This window comes from Ischnura elegans, chromosome 6, assembly GCF_921293095.1.
Source record: "Ischnura elegans chromosome 6, ioIscEleg1.1, whole genome shotgun sequence".
Lineage (NCBI taxonomy): Eukaryota > Metazoa > Arthropoda > Insecta > Odonata > Coenagrionidae > Ischnura > Ischnura elegans.
This window is the reverse complement of record NC_060251.1, coordinates 99,479,640-99,496,015: the sequence shown is the minus strand read 5'-3', so window position 1 is coordinate 99,496,015 and position 16,376 is coordinate 99,479,640.

Here is a 16,376-nt window from a genome sequence, read left to right as displayed (position 1 = left end):
TGCAATATTCAGTCACCTGTGGCACATCTGGTTGTCTCGGCCAGTGGACTACATCCAATACCCTGGTACGTTGCTGAGTAACCCAAAGTGGAAGGTGCAGTTGTGGGGCTCAGTTGACTGGTTTCGGTGGAAAGTCTGGTGGCGCGTCTGGTTGCCACGGATAATAGGACTCATTCGATTCTATGCCCCGCGACTGACAAGTTCCTCCGATGTTAACAGCTTTCGGGAGCAGCCGCATGTTGCGCTTTGTTGTGCAAGCTTTCGCATCCATTGCAAACCGCATCATCAGGCGATGAATGAAAAATCGGAAAAAGGTTGTCAATTAATATACTCGTTATTCACCGGCTACGGGGAAGGGTCCACTCGCCGCTTGAGGACAGGGCTGAGTTCTGCTGATGTCAGTGTCACCCTCCTCCCCCACTACTCAAGTGAAGTAGGGAGAGTTGATGAGTATATTAATTGACAACCTTTTTCCGAATTTACATTCATCCCCTGATGATGCCGCCTGCAATGGACGCAAAAGCCCGCACGACAAAGCGCAACACACAGCTGCTCCCGAAAGCCGTTAACAACGATGCCTCTCGCTGCAAAAGCCTACGTTCCAATTTCCACCAGTGAAAGGCTCGGTGGCGTGTCTGGTTTCCTCAGCTAATAGAGGCCTAACACTCACGTAAGCATCGCCTATGCTTCGGTTGCCCATATGCATTCTCCTGCCTGCCAGCTATGAATTAGTGCGTGTATTTGGCTTCAACTCCCATCTCCTCATGTCATAATTTATCAATTTATTAGAAACTCTTCACTAATAGGGTAGCTTCCTTCATCAAAGAAAACGAAAGATCTTGATTGCGATTCGTTACCCACCATTAGTGTATTCATAATATACAAATTATGTATTTGGTTTTATAAATCCCAGTTCAGATGAATGGCAATGGTCAATTTTAACTGCATTTGAAAAAGGCCAGATAGGTGGCCATGTGATGCCACTCAACGTGATGTCACAAGGGCTCAGATGCTAATGTGAGTAGTCGGGAGTTTTACATTGCATGAGATGCATGCATGAGGCACAGAGCTCAGGGAAATATCTCTGAAAAATCACGTATTTAAAATTGCTTAAGGTCGGAAAGTTTCCTTCGTTTGATAGGGTAGTAATAATCCTTATTTAAGCCAAGCGCTACCTGCTAGCAGCCTGTATCGTATCAGCGCACATTGCCTCACGCCAAGGTGGCTTCACACAGCAGCAGGATGAACCAGAATGACGTCATATGGCCATTTCCCCCGCTTTCATGCTTGGCAGTCAACTTTTCGCGTACTAGAAAATTTTCACTTTTCATTTAATCATGAAAAATAGATATCGTCATTTAAAAATCTGAAAGCATGAAGTACATACCCCAGGAGTAATAATCTTTCGATTTAGGTATTAAAAAATAAATAGGAAACCACCCTGTTGTAAGTGGAATGCCGGAGATAAAAGGACCTCATTGAAAGTGATACATGTATCCAACCCTCAATAGGGTAGTTTCCTTAATCAAAGAAAACGAAAGGCATTGATTGCGATTCATTACCCACCATTAGTGTATTCATAATACACAAATTATTTGGTTTTTGAAATACCGGTTTAGACGAATGGCAAGGGTCAAATTTTATCCTCATTTGAAAAAGGCCAGATTGGCGCCCATGCGATTCCACTCCACGTGACGTCACAGGGACCTAGTTTCTACACGAGAGGATAGGAGTTATACATCGTCTGAGGTTACCAATGCATGCATGAGGCAAAGAGCTCAGGGAAACATGTCTTAATAATCACCTATTAAAACTGGCTAAGGTCGGAAAGATTTCCTCGTTTGATAAGTTATTAATAATCCTTATTTAAGCCAAGCGCTACCAGCCAGCAGGGTACTAGGCTACCCGCTAGCAGCCTGCGTCGTATCAGCGCTAAGCCTCGCCTCAAGGTCACCTCGCAGGGCGGCAATGGGAACCAGAAATACGTCACGCGGAGAGATTTCCCGGCATTCATACTTACGCGTCGCGTTTTCGCGCACTTGAAATTTTTCACTTTTCATTTGATCGCGAAAAATAGATATCGTCATTTAAAAATCTAAAAGCGTGAAATAAGTACTCCAGGAGTAATAATCTTTCGATTTAGGCAATAAAAAAATAATATGAAACCACCCTATTATACTTTGATCTCCAACAATGTTGTCATCTGCGAGCATATATGAAGACTTTCCAGAAAGTAACTGAGGTTTCGTCATGGCACGGCACTGGGTGAGACTACTGTTGTTATCTCAGCATCATAGTGTTTCTACTCTCCCTACGCAACTGTCCATGGTACCTTGAGCATTTAGCCTATAGGACTTTGTATGCAGCAGAATGTTAAAATGAGTTCTGAAATTTTTAAATCCCCCAGTTGTCAAGTACAAGCCGTGATAAGGTTTTTGTTGACAAAAAATCAAAAACCAATTGAAATTAATCACCAGATCTTTGGTTTGTACCGTCAAGGAATAATCACTCAGGAAATTGATGTGCGCAACACAAAACCATCGGGGAAAACTCCACAAGAAAGTTTTCTTTCTTCTCGACAACGCTTGTCCATGCGTTTGAACCCAGGAGCTCTTTGATGAAAAGTTTTCAATTACCCACCGTACAGCCCCAATTTGGCGATGAGGGACTAACGGGAATACCACCTGATCTCATTATGAACTCGCCACTCAACAATTTGATGCTGATGCATGCCGGCAGGGGTGGATCCAGGATTTTTTTCTGCGGGGCACTAGGGCCTGACAGGCAAATGATATTCTCATAATTGAGATTAAAAACAAGATATAACAATTACTGTACGAAATATTCTCTTTATTTTAATATCAAAATTATTAATATGAAATTAAATGATTGATACTCTGTTATACAGAAAACAAAGCGAACGTAATGATAACCGTGTTAAAAATTTTGTCTATTATTTAAGCATCTGGGGGGGAGGGGAAAATGAACCCATGCCCACCTCTCCCACTGCATTCAGGTACACCCAAACCAGTGGTTGAACTCGCAGGTTGGCAGATTTCTGCAGAGAGGTTATTGAAAAGCTTGTACTACGTCATGATGAATGCCTTAATTTAAGTGGGGATGACGAACAAAAAAAGCTAAAGAGTTTAACATCAAAATGCAGATGATAAAAGTTGTTATTTTCACATAGTTCATTTTTTATTTCAAAACTTCTTTTACTTTCTGGGCAGCCCTCGTAAATTAAGGTCTGGTTCCCAGCATATAAACTGGATGTATTTTTTCAGGATGTCATATGGGGGTGAGTATGATTCATGAATACTTTTGTTCCGAGGTTCAAAATGATTTCCTCTTACTGCAGAGGAAATCCATTCTTCAGTTCAGTGAACAATTTGTGGAGGATTTGAAAGTAAATGTAATAGTATAATCTGGATTAAAAATTTGTTTCCCGCGTATTATCCGCATTCATTTTAATTAGGCCACCAAAACTTAATATACTGCTATAGCAGATTGGAATTTCAAAAAATATTGCTGCATATCTTTTCTTCTATTGATCTGTATTTTAATTTATTTTCTATTATCTAAAGTAAAATGGTGCGCACACAGCAAGAATTTCAATTTAAAGTGCACTTAAAACAAATAAAAGTTAAACAAATTAGCTAAAATTTCAAAACCAACAGTAATAAAACAACAAGCGGATTACAGTGAGTAAAATTTTTAATTGATAATGAAAACGTATCTATATCAGTAAGGAGAGAATTTATGGGGGTGCAAAGTCAGTAGAAGAGAGAGTGCTTAATTACTGATAGCCTGGGTATTGGTATGTGAAGTAGGGAGGTGTGAAGTCAAATGGGTGTGGCAGGAAAGTACTCTATGTTGAAGAAGGAAACAAAATCAGGTCTGTGGAAGTGGGAGTTGAGGACATTGTAACTGAATTTTATGTCTGATTTTCTTATCGTATGTATTTCATATTTCTGAGACTTGGGTTTCTATATTTCACAATTTTTGCAAAAAAAAGTTGTGACTCTGTTAAGGGTGGCAAGATTAGTGGGAGAGGAAACATTGACCAAATTGGGAAACTATAGGTGATCACCGGAAGAACTATGGATGAGAAGTAGGATTAGAGTGCTTTCGTGATTTGTGATAACTGCGAAAAATAGACCCATCAACTTTGTTTTGATAAACAGTAGTTAAGTTTTTATAACTCATTCCATTTTTTATTTTTGGAACGCTATTACCCCGCTCTAGACTACTTTATTCCGTTTGTTCCATTAGGTTTAACTCTTTATTGAGAAAAGGAATTGACTGGGAGAGTGGAAGGAACAACGGACCACACGCGGCCCATTCAAAAGCTGCAGGACTGTCGTAGAGGCGGCGACACGCTCAGCCTGAGTTTGTGACGTCATCAGCTCATCTACGAAAGGGTTGAGGTAGTCGATTTTTTTCGTCGCGAATAGCTTCAGAAGTAGGCTACGAAACCAAATCACGGACAAATATGGGTATCATTAATTTTTTTTAACTCGATCATAAGCTACAGTAACTCAAAATTTGAGAATCCTGAAAATCAGTGATAGCTTGTGCGTGAAATTCGTCTTCCAATAGTTTTCCCCGCGTGTCGGTAGATCGAGCCGTGATTCTCGAACGGAAGATTCTCTCATTCTCTGCCCCGAAGGCAAGTTGAAGGTCGCCGGAGGATGTATGCAAATAAACGCATGGGGTTCCCGAAGTCAACGCCCTGAGAGAATGGGTGTGTGTAAACAACCTGCGGGATGGATTTAAATGAAAAATATGCTTTATCTTCACAAATGCCTCTCCAACCATAAGCAGGGGGCGGTTTGGGGTGATTGGGGGCCCTCGGCTAGGCCTCATGGTGGCACCCTCCTTACCGAGGGAATCGGGGGTCCTGTCCCCGACAAATTTTAGGAAATCGCATGCCCGGAAATGGATTTTGGCGATATTCTGGCTCTTAAAAATAACATAGAAGTTAAAGAGAAATAGCAATTTCGCAAAAAAATGCTATGGAGAGTGAGATATTCACGGTTTCATAGTCGAATCTAGGGGGGGGGACGGGGGACGCATTGAAAGTCCCCCTTCAGACCCTTAAAAAATATGCAAGATTTTTGATACGGCTCCATTATCATTGCGTTCTTTTTGTATTTCGAGGTATCCTTGTGCCCCCCCAGAACAAAATCCTGGATCCGCCCCTGCACAGCTTATAAAGTTTAATTATGTGTCATGGTTCCATTGTCTATTTATTGGATTTGTTCCTCGAAACGGTACCAAAACCTACAAGACCTCTAAAATAACCCTTTGAATAACTTTTTAATAACCCTTTCAAAAAAGAAAGTTCTCTTCTATCTTTTGACAATTTTATTTTACTTGCTTTTCATATGGCCTTGTTACGCTGAGTATGTTGCAAATAAAGAAACTAATGAAAGTGTATTATTTACTAATTGTTAAAAACTTTGGTTCAAGTAGTCTGCCTTTTTTTGCTTCACCTTTCATATACGCTTCACGATGGACTTCGAGCGTTGTGGGGGACCCACTAAGCTTGGGGCTCTCGGCGATCGCCGACAATCCGACCTGGCGAGACCGCCCCTGACCGTCTTCAGAAAGGATCAGTAGCGTATCCTATGTAAGTTATATCTTTAGATGGGGCCGCTAACAGCGTTTATAACACCACGCCTGGATTTATGTTGAGTAACAGTTATATATGAGAAAAGTACCTTATAAGTAATACCCCAAGTAATTTATAACAAAATTTACCCCCGTGGCCTCATATAACTATATAGCAGAGATGTTTTCTGTATTAGCTCCAAAAATATTCAACCATTTTAATTTAAAGAAAAAAATATATACCGGATGAGTATAAAAAGGAAAAAAGTATGTTATTTTCAACGCAAGTTTAAAAATTTTTTGAGCATTTAATTTATGTATTTATTCTTTTAATATTAATGTGAGACCCGGTGAAGTACGACAGGGGACCCAAAAATATCCGGACGGAAATCGCTGCGCGCGTACTAACTCTACTAGTAGGGGATTTTCCCAGTGGATAGGTTTTAATTAATCCTTTCTGAGTCAGAATACGAAAAGGTGTGGTTTTTGACAATTGTAGCGAGCCCCTGATGAGTTTTTCGACCTTCGATTTTTGATTTTGGAAATGACCGATCGAGCAGCGTAGAGCGTTGAATTTTTTTTCTACCCGGTGAAAGTGCGTCGGACGCGGTTGATATTTGTCTACAGCTTACAAAGAACACGCCTTGAAAAGAACTCAAGCGTACGAGTGGTACTCGCGAATCATACGCGGCAACATGCATTCAAGACATTCAACGCCCGGGCCGGCCTTCCGAGTCCAGAACTGATGAAAATGTGGAAAATAAACTCGTGCCCTTGTGTACGAGGATAATAGGCGTTCTAATTACGAACTCGCTGACCAATCAAATCTGGTCTTTCGTGGAGATCATTGCAGCAAATTTTAGGTGAAGAATTGCGAAGGAGGCGAATTGCGGCGAAATTCATCCACCGCTTGCTGGCTCCTGATCAAACCGTTTATGGCAAAAACCGTATGACACCGCTTCATCGCCCACCCTACTCTCAGGGGCGCAGCTAGGAATTAAGGCTGGGGGAAGGGAGGTTAGGTGCAAGCAATACCGGGGTATGTGGGGGTGTGGAATACCCACCACGATAAGCGATAGGTGCGAGATTAATAAATTGCGGAATTTTAAGATAAACGGTTAAAAATGGTGAGTTTTAACGGCTTTCTGAGGGATATTTTATAAATCCTTACACTATTCTATTAGTAATATCAATCCAATTAAGTAAAATGGATTAAACTTAAAATTGCTCTGAGCTCTGGGGGGGGGGGGGAGGGAGGGGTTATCCTCCTAAACCTCCCCTCGCTGCGCCACTGACCCTACTCACTAGATTTTACAAGTTGTGATTTCTTTGTGTTCCTCCGGATGGAAAAGGTGATGAAAGGGAAACGTTTTGATGACATTCCACAGGTGAAAATAGAATCGAAGGCGGCGCAACAAAGCATCGGAAAGGACGAGTACTTCAAGCGTTTAGCGCTGTGGAAAAAACCTTTGAACCAATTTATCAGCGTTAATGAAGGGCACTTCGTAGATAACTAACATTTTCGATACAAAAAAAAATAAATTATGAATTTAAAAAGAAATATTTTTAGGTCCCACCTAAGGTCCCCTCCGGCTAATAATATGGCGCGGTGCATTTATTGCACTGGCGTGTCTACAATCTAAAAACTAAATGAGAATTTAGAATAAAATTTTCTTTGACGTGTTACTCGTTATTTTAGCATCCCAGATTTAAATTTGCAAAGTACAACGGCACATCATTTTGACGTCGCACTGATGACGGCGCGCCGTCGGGATTTCCCTATCCTACTCCTTCCATCTCTATCCTTTCCCTGGAGTCGTGGTCGAGCTCTCATTGCGGAGGCGACCAGCATCGGTCGGTGAACGTTGAGGCCACCTGAAAATTGACGCGGAGTCATAGCCCAAAAGTTTTTCGTTAACTAACATCAGCATACACTTACTTAGTAAGCATAACTAATTTTCTAGTATAACATTAAAATTGGGAAACAAAAACTGGTAGAGGTGGATAAATTCAGTTATTTCGGAAGCAGGATAACTAGCGATGGGAGAAGGAAGAAAGAAATTATCAGCATAATAGCCCAAAGAAGCATTCCAAAAAAAGAAAGATCTAATGACAGCGACAGAAATTTCAACATACTTAGAAGTAAGGCTACAATTTATCAGAACATACACTTTGAGTGTATTTCTCTTCGGAAGTAAGGTATGGACAATGGCGACAGTGGGTAGAGGTCTTCGAAGTGTGGTGCTACAGAAAAATGATGGGGATTAAATGCATGAAAAATTAAAGGCATGACTGAGATAGTAATGATGAAGTCCTAAGAAGAGTAAAAGAGATGCCTTATTTAAACCTTAATAAAAAGATTGAACAAACTTAAAGGCCACGTCTTGAGACATGATGGCATGATGGAGACAATCGCGGAGGGACAAGTGAATGGCAATAACGGAAAAAGAAAACCCCGAACAATATATATGGAGCAGTTGAAGAAGGATGCGAAAGAGAAGAAATATGTAAGTGTGAGAAGATTAGCTTACAGGAGATTTGAGTGGAGAGCTACGTAAAACCAATCTTAAGATGATGGCGAACTTACTCGCTGGTGAATGAGTCAAATTATTTCCTAATTTTGACTCATATATCTGATTCTGCATACCCATGGGAATTCTACCGCTGATGTTTGGTTTTTGCGTGACGACCGGTCGGCGAACTTCTAAAAGAGATTTGAAGTTTTCGTTTCCCGTTATGATGGCCCGGGAGGCTTCGGAAGAGAATGAATATCTGTACATTTGTGCTGGATTTTAATTATGTGCTCGATTTTTTCTTCGTGTAAATTACTGTGAATATATTCCTCTTGTAGTCAAGTGTATCGAAAAGCAAGAAACCCGCTAGTCGTAAATGAATTATTTCCCCCAATTACAGTTAGTATATGCACGCGCTACCTCAAAGTACAGGAGCATAAACTTTGAGAGAGATTTAACTCTTCCTATAATTAAGTCAAAATCTTGACCCTAGGTTCCTCATTAGCATATACCTATCGTAGAATGTACGGAAAATAGGATCAAATATTCTCCGTCGATTATATTTTCTGTAAACAACAGGGTAGTTTCCTTCATCAACGAAAATGAAAGGCATTGATTTCGTCGTTACCCACCATTAGTGTATTCGTAATATACAAATTATTCGGTTTTAGAAATACCGGTTTAGACGAATGGCAATGGTCAATTTAATCCTCATTTGAAAAAGGTCAGATTAGCGCCCATGCGATTCCACTACACGTGACGTCACAGGTACCTAGTTTCTATACGAGTATATAGGAGTTTTACATCGTCTGAGGTTACCAATGCATACATGGGGCACAGAGCTCAGAGAAACATGTCTCTATAATCACCTATTAAAACTGCCTGAAGTCGGAAAGTTTTCTTCGTTTGATAAGGTATTAATAATCCTTATTTAAGCCAAGCGCTACCAGCTAGCATGATACTCAGCTACCTGCTAGCATCCTGCGTCGTATCAGCCGCTCAGAGCCTCGCCCCAAGGTCACCTCACTTGCGGCAGCGGGAACCAGAACGACGTCACGCGGGGTTTTTCCCGGCATTCATACTTAGCCGTCGCGTTTTCGCGCGCTTGAAAATTTTCACTTTTCATTTAATCGCGAAAAATAGATATCGTCATATATAAATCTAAAAGTGTGAAATACGTACTCCAGGAGTAATAATCTTTCGATTTAGGCAATAAAAAATAATAGGAAACCACCCTATTGCGGGTATGCCTGGTTTTTGATAATTATTTCAGTAATATCAATCATGGGTATGCATAATTTCCTCTGATTTACTCGCGGCTATGATCACCTTTTTTGGGGGGGTTGTATCTTCCGTCACGCAAAACTAGTGTTAAATGGTAGGCAGCGAATAACATTAGACTGGTTGGTTTTCTCCATCTTTAAAGAAAAACGTTTTTTCACCCTTGCTTTGCGTAAATTTTACTATTAAATTGTTGCGCAAATTATTGCAGAATGTTAGATATTTTTTTTCTCTTACGGGACCTCATCTAACCCAGTTGGAATTGCAAGAAATATTCACTCACGCGATTTACCGGGAAATCCCGAAAAGCCAATACTGGCGGTGAAAGAAAAAGGTACGATTCCCGCGGCAGAAAAATATTTTTTCGCAGTGATTTTCTACCTTATGTATCGTGACGCGTATGCATGCGACTTGAAAAGAAGTCCCCTGTTTATGCAGTTCATTTTCCTATGCCGCATTACAGTAGTACAGGAATATAAAGTTTAAGAGAGTTTTAGAGAGCTCTTCTTTTTAATATGTCAAAATTTTTGCGCAAGGATGCTCATTAACAATCCTTGTTCGCCCATTCTTCCGTCAACAATATTAAGATTGGTTTGACGCAGCTCTGCACTCGGCTCTTTAGTCTGTTAACCTTTTCATGCTAGTGTATTTCTTATTTTCTTCTCGTTTACATCCTTAAGAACGTGTTCAATGTAGTTCATTCTGAGACTCCCTTTGCCTTTCTTCCCATTCACTTGTCCTTCCACGATCGTATTAACCAAACCATCTCTTCATCATTCCTCATTATGTGTCTAGTTTAGTTGTGTTGTTGATAAGTAGTTGCAGAAAAAGTTTCTCGGGTTTTTCACCGGTTGATTCACCGGGAAAACTCGATAAACTTTTCTGCAACTGATACGCCGGGAAAACCTAAGATCATACATGTGTTGTTGATAAATTGCAAGGGTTTTTGGGGGGGGGATTCTCTTTTCTTCTATTGCCCACTTGGTCGGTCTATTATAATTTCATCATTATTCGGTAGCAATTCATTTCGAATGCATCCACTCTTTGACTTCTCTGCTGTTGTTAGCATCCTTGCCTTAACGCCGTAGAGCGACCCGTCAGACTTCTCCAGTCTCCTTATTAAAATACTCTTGAACATCCAAAACTTATTCCGGTCCTTCTTCTTTTGAGGAATCCATGTTTCACCCATCACAAAATCCTCAAATATTCAAAGGATTGAAAATGTTTGCGGTGAAGACGGATAAGGAGGTATAAGACATGGTCGGTGAAGAGAAAAATCTCTTGGAATGCTTACGAGCTGCTGTTAGACAGAAGGAAATAGGTTATAGAATGACGAATTCAGTAATCGTAGGGTATTAGGTAGCTTTGGCAGTTTCCCAAGGTAATCAGGGCCGGTTTCAGCGTTACGCAAAGTACGCGGCCGCAAGCAGAAGGGCGCCTTAGCGCTTAGTCAAATGTTCATTACTAATCAAGCAAGGAGATTAAAGGTTGAGGGTGGATTTACTCCACAAAACGATCGTAGAAGTAAGGATTAATCGTAAAGTACCCCAGAAAAATCTCTTGTAAGTGTTCGTAGAATAAACTTCTTAATTCCATTTTCATTTGTCGAGTAATTATATGGTTGAATTTCTTGAAAGCCGACTAATATTTTAATTATTGATTTATTTACATCTATTTCTCTGAATTAATGCATATAATTGGTTTTCTAGCTCGAAAAATATTTAATTCAATATTTAAGAGCTAGCACCTTTTAAGTTCAAGCTGATATTTAAGTCTCGACCGTTATTCCTAAAGGATTTGTATTTATTTAAAACCCTATGTACCCCTACTACCTCTCAGGATATTTTAAAGGGGGTGGGCGAAATTTTGCCGTTTACACTATAAAAATTTCCAGAACCGGCCCTGAGGGTAAGGCATTTGCTGAGAAGTCATTCGAGATGAACACTGTTGTTTTTAAATGGTAAAATTTGGTTACAGCATCATTTTAAAATATTTTCTTATTCATAGAGAAAAAAATCGTTTTTTTTCCTTAGCGCTGCTTTTCTTTGGTACTTTCTTTTCAAGGTACACAGCCAACCCATGTTTCCAGAATCCATAGAAGCAAAAACCCTCTGGTAGTGACTGGTCTTTGGCTATCTATCGAGTGGGTAGGCATCTAAATGTTTTATTCGTAAATATCGTTTAGAGAGGGGAAAATATGAAGGCAAATTCTGCGGTCTTATTCACTAAGCGTTCAGAGTTTTGACATGGTTTATTTAAAATGATTCATCGATGTGCTGCTTGTAATCATTTGTTTTCTGAAAGTTTTTTTTTTAAGTTCCGTTAATCCTCTGCCTTGGCAGAATTGTTAGCTCTAGATCGCTACGTTTTTCGAAAGAGAAATCGTGGATGGGCTTCACCTTCGATTTATCCAGATCGACCATCAAGGTTTACCGCAAACAGCTTTCTTCCTGTCTCTTTTTTTCTCCGGCTCATTTGATTTTAGTGGGCGGTTACAGGGCAACAGCAGGCAGTGCTGGAAAAAGTTTGCGATTAGGCGCTAATGCTTACGTATTAGAAAGCCTCTCATGCAACTCTAATTCTCAACGCAAATACGTTAATTTCACATTTTACATAGCTTTATTAGAAGATAAAAATACGCTTTCAAGGGAGATTGAGATGATTGATTTTATATGGTGAAAGCAAAGTTCTCAGTTCAATTATTTGAGCAGCACATTAAATGGAAATAGCAGTGTAGACATCAGGAAGAGTGTTGCGCCAGAAAAGGAGGCGTTTATGAGTAGCAACGAGCTGATGAGAGGATTATTACGTAAAAGTTTTAATAAAGAAGTGGTAAAAAGAGTAATTTGGAGAGCAGCGCTTTACGGTGCGGAAACGTGGATACTTAGGAAGGAGGAAGAGAGAAGGCTGGAGGCGTTCGAAATACATATGTAGCGGGTGCGAGACCCGCCTTAGTAGCTCTTCCGTATCCAGGACATGTTTGTTTATGACGTTTTTAATTTTTTATTTGTTTGTTTCTCATGCTGTGAATGTTTAAATGTGATGTTTTCGGAACAGCTAAGAAAAATTAATTTTCATTATAGCGACTGTTATCAAAAGACACTCGTTCATGTAGCGAGATGATTGATTGGATGGCGTTGCGGAAAGCGTCGGAAATTGAAAAATTTATAAATTTACAAAATGAACTGCTGGTGGTTTCCCTTCCTGCAGAGAAAGGTCGCTCCCGACAGTGGCGCAGCGAGGGGGGGTTTTGGGGGATAAAACCCCCCCCCAGAGCTAAGAGGAATTTTTAAGTTTAATCCATTTTACTTATTTGGATCAGTATTACCTACTTATACAATAGTGTTAGGATTAATCAAAAATCCCTCAGGAAGCCGTAAACCTCGCCATTTTGAACCATTATTCTTAAATATTTTCTGGAGGAGGGCCCCCGCAACTCCTGCTTACCCTGGTGAGTATGCAATACTCCCACACCCCTAAGTATTAGTTGCGCCTAAAACCCCCCCTAGCCTTAATTCATGATAAGTTTTAGGATTCCAGCGAGCGAGAAGGGTCTAATGAGAGTCTACTTCGGACCACCTGGAACCATCCATAGTGATGACCCCTCTCAGTCGACATTCATGGTAATTCGATTACTTGTACTTCGAACATCACTTCATTCCATCAAATCTTTGCTATGCGCTAATGAAGCTAGCTCATGGAAAATACTTGGGCCGCCTACCCTAAATATTTTCATTTTCACGCGCCCTCGGCTATCTTCGGGGCAGTGGCGTAGTCCGGGGGGTCCGGACCCCCCCCCCCGAAATACAAAAACACATTATTTTCCTTCATTAAAGGAAAAAAAAATATTAAAAAACATGAATGTACTAAATATTTTTTAATAAATAAATTTTTTCTATGATGAAAAGTGTTAAAATTAGTTTAAAACCCATTACTTAGTGCTTTACTTTTTCAAAAATTTTCCCCCCTGGTTTTGGACCCTCCCCGTACAAAATTCCTGACAACGCCACTGCTTCGGGGTGAGGTATGCCCTCACCTATCCAAAATAAACATCGGGTTGAAAGGCTGTAATCCATTAGAGCAGGGGTCCTCAAATTTTTTAAATACAAGGGCCACAAATCGATTTCACATCGTCTGCAGGGTCATAATGATCCACGCCACTTTACCACCACATCAATGAAATAAAAAACATTTCAAAGTGAAATAATCTTTATTGGTTAAAAAGTTCGATCAATCAATGCGATTTTTCATTTGCAAAAGGGTAGTTTCCTTCATCAAAGAAAACGAAAGGCATTGATTGCCCACCCACGATTCGTTACCCACCATTAGTGTATTCATAATATACAAATTAGTTGGTTTTATGAAAACCGGTTTAGACGAATGGCAATGGTCAATTTAATCCTAATTTGAAAAAGGCCAGATTAGCGCCCATGCGATTCCACTACACGTGACGTCACAGGTACCTAGTTTCTATACGAGTATATAGGACCCAGACGGCACAGGAAGTTTTCGTACCTAAATACGAGGGTGGACAATCAAGATACAAAAATCGCGCTTAGGAAGTTACTTAGTAGGTTTTGTTTCTTTATTTCCTTTAATGACGAAAAAAGATGCAAGAGGACTGGCAAATTCATATGCATCGATAAAATTGTATCTCATCGATAAAACTGTATTCGGTCTGGGACTATTTTCTTTCGCGGGTGGTGCCATCTGGTGCCATCGTGCCCTATCCTCCTAGAAAGATCACATGCCTTCACAAGCCGTTGGAGATCGCGTCGTTTACGTCACGTCTCACTACATTTCAGGGATTTTTGTGGTTAAGTTAGTGAAGAATAGAGTGTCTGGTAATGTGGAAGTTTCCCTTATTCTTTAATTTCATTCACTGGGCTTCAGAAACGTGTTTGTGAGATATTTTTGTTAGAAATGCCTTTCGTGTGTGTATTGTCGGGATGTAATGGAAACTCCGGGACATATGGTTCAAGTTTTTAGCTCTCCAAAAGATCCTGAGTTGAAGAAGAAGTGCATTTGGGCGATAAGAAGAAAACATTTCACCCCTACGAAAAACTGTGAGGTATGTACTCTACCTCGCTGTAATTATTTGGATGTAATTTTAAGTCAGAAGTGGCTATTCAGTACTAAAAATGGTGATTCAAAATATTGTAGCAGCAATTCTTTTGAAAATTCTTGCATTTTAGTTGTCTTTTTTGTATTAATTCATTCGGTAAACGTGTGGTTAAAGGAGAAATTAGGAATAAGCTGCCAAGTTTATAGGATCGAATATTGCTTCTTAGCTTGCCCTATGGTGTATTACACGTCGGCTTTCATCATTTCAAATTATCTTATGCTATAGTTTAAAACAATAAAAATATCAGGCATACAAATATTTACTATATTTACGAGCCTAGTAATTTGATTTCTCATGCAGAAATACCAAAAATTGGAAATGATTTGACCTAATAAGTTACATGGTATTTTATTATTTATTAATTTTAGGTGTGTGAGCTTCACATTGCACCATTGTGATATCAGAAAGTAATCTGTGGCCTTGGACGAGAAGACGAGGAGAAAATTCTTGCTGAATGGAAGGTGCTCAGATTGGAGGAAGGTACCATTGCTTCACTGTTACCTGTCGCCAAGAAGACAGACATTGTGGCAGAAGTGACATATTAGTGGATGTGGATTTGATTTGTGCAAGTTGGTGCAGTGATAGTGGACGTTCATCGGAGAAAGTATTGACGATAGTTTGTATGTATCGACCAGTCCTCTTTTAAATAATTTTCTATTCGAAAGAGAATAAGAGTAATTGTTTCGCTAAATTAGATGTGGGATAGAAGAGAAAATTGGAAATATTATTGTGGTTGACAATAGAAAATACATAATATATGTATTGTATTTCTGTGGGTTTTTTCTTTCCTGCCTCTTTAAAATTTCTTGCGGTGGTGACTTCATGCAAAGTAAGTATAAAATCGGAGGTGTGATCTAAGAGATAACATGTTTTATTTTACAAGTGTTTATGCTGGTGATTTGGCAGGACTTTCATATTTTTAATAGGTTGATACATTTACTGCAGTTACCTAGGGACTTTTACTCATACCAAATAATTTTTCAAATACTTTAGCGCCTGATATGGGTAAGTTTTAGTAGCTGAGACTGAACTATACGTTAATTTTTGCTTGCATTTTGATGAATTCGATCATACTAATAGCAGATGTGTCAGCAATCCTGTTTCATCGGCAATTTTTATTTAAAAATCTTATTTCGTCAGGCTTTAGGGTAAGCTTTTTAATGCTCGTGGGCTATGTGATGTCTTATTTAGTGTCAAAATTAATAAGAATTTACTCTCATTAACATCTCAAGGTTTCCAAGCAAGTACGAGCCACTTAACAATGCTGGATGCTGGTGGTGCGTGAATTAGCCGTGAGAATCTCATTTTTCGCAGAGTTATTTAAGTGGCCGAGTAAGTTTTGTAAGTTCTCAATGGGTAAATAATACTATATCATGAATTCTAATTACCATGAAAAACTCACAACCGATAAAAACTTTGTCGGTCGTGAGTCTTTCATGGTAATTAGAATTCATGATATGGTGTTATTTACCTATTGAGAACTTACAATTCATTCGTATCAAGGTTCTCGCTACGGTCGGTAGTTATCGATTGTGTTGCGTTCGATACATTTTTCGATCGTGCGAGTTACGATATAACTAATTTCGACCTAATCGATTGAGATTAGCCTGAGTGCCGTGTTCCTGCGCGCTATGTATCCAATCGTACGTGCTTAGTAGCGGACATTCACATGCTGCGTACGCGCTTCGTCGACAGGCCGCGAATGGTATGTATCCATTGACGAAAAGCGACGGAGCGGCACAGTATCCCCTTAGTCAATGGGTACTATGTACATACGAATTAGATACGGAGGGTTCTGTGCCGTCTGGGGAGTTTTACATCGTCTGAGATTACCAATGCATGCA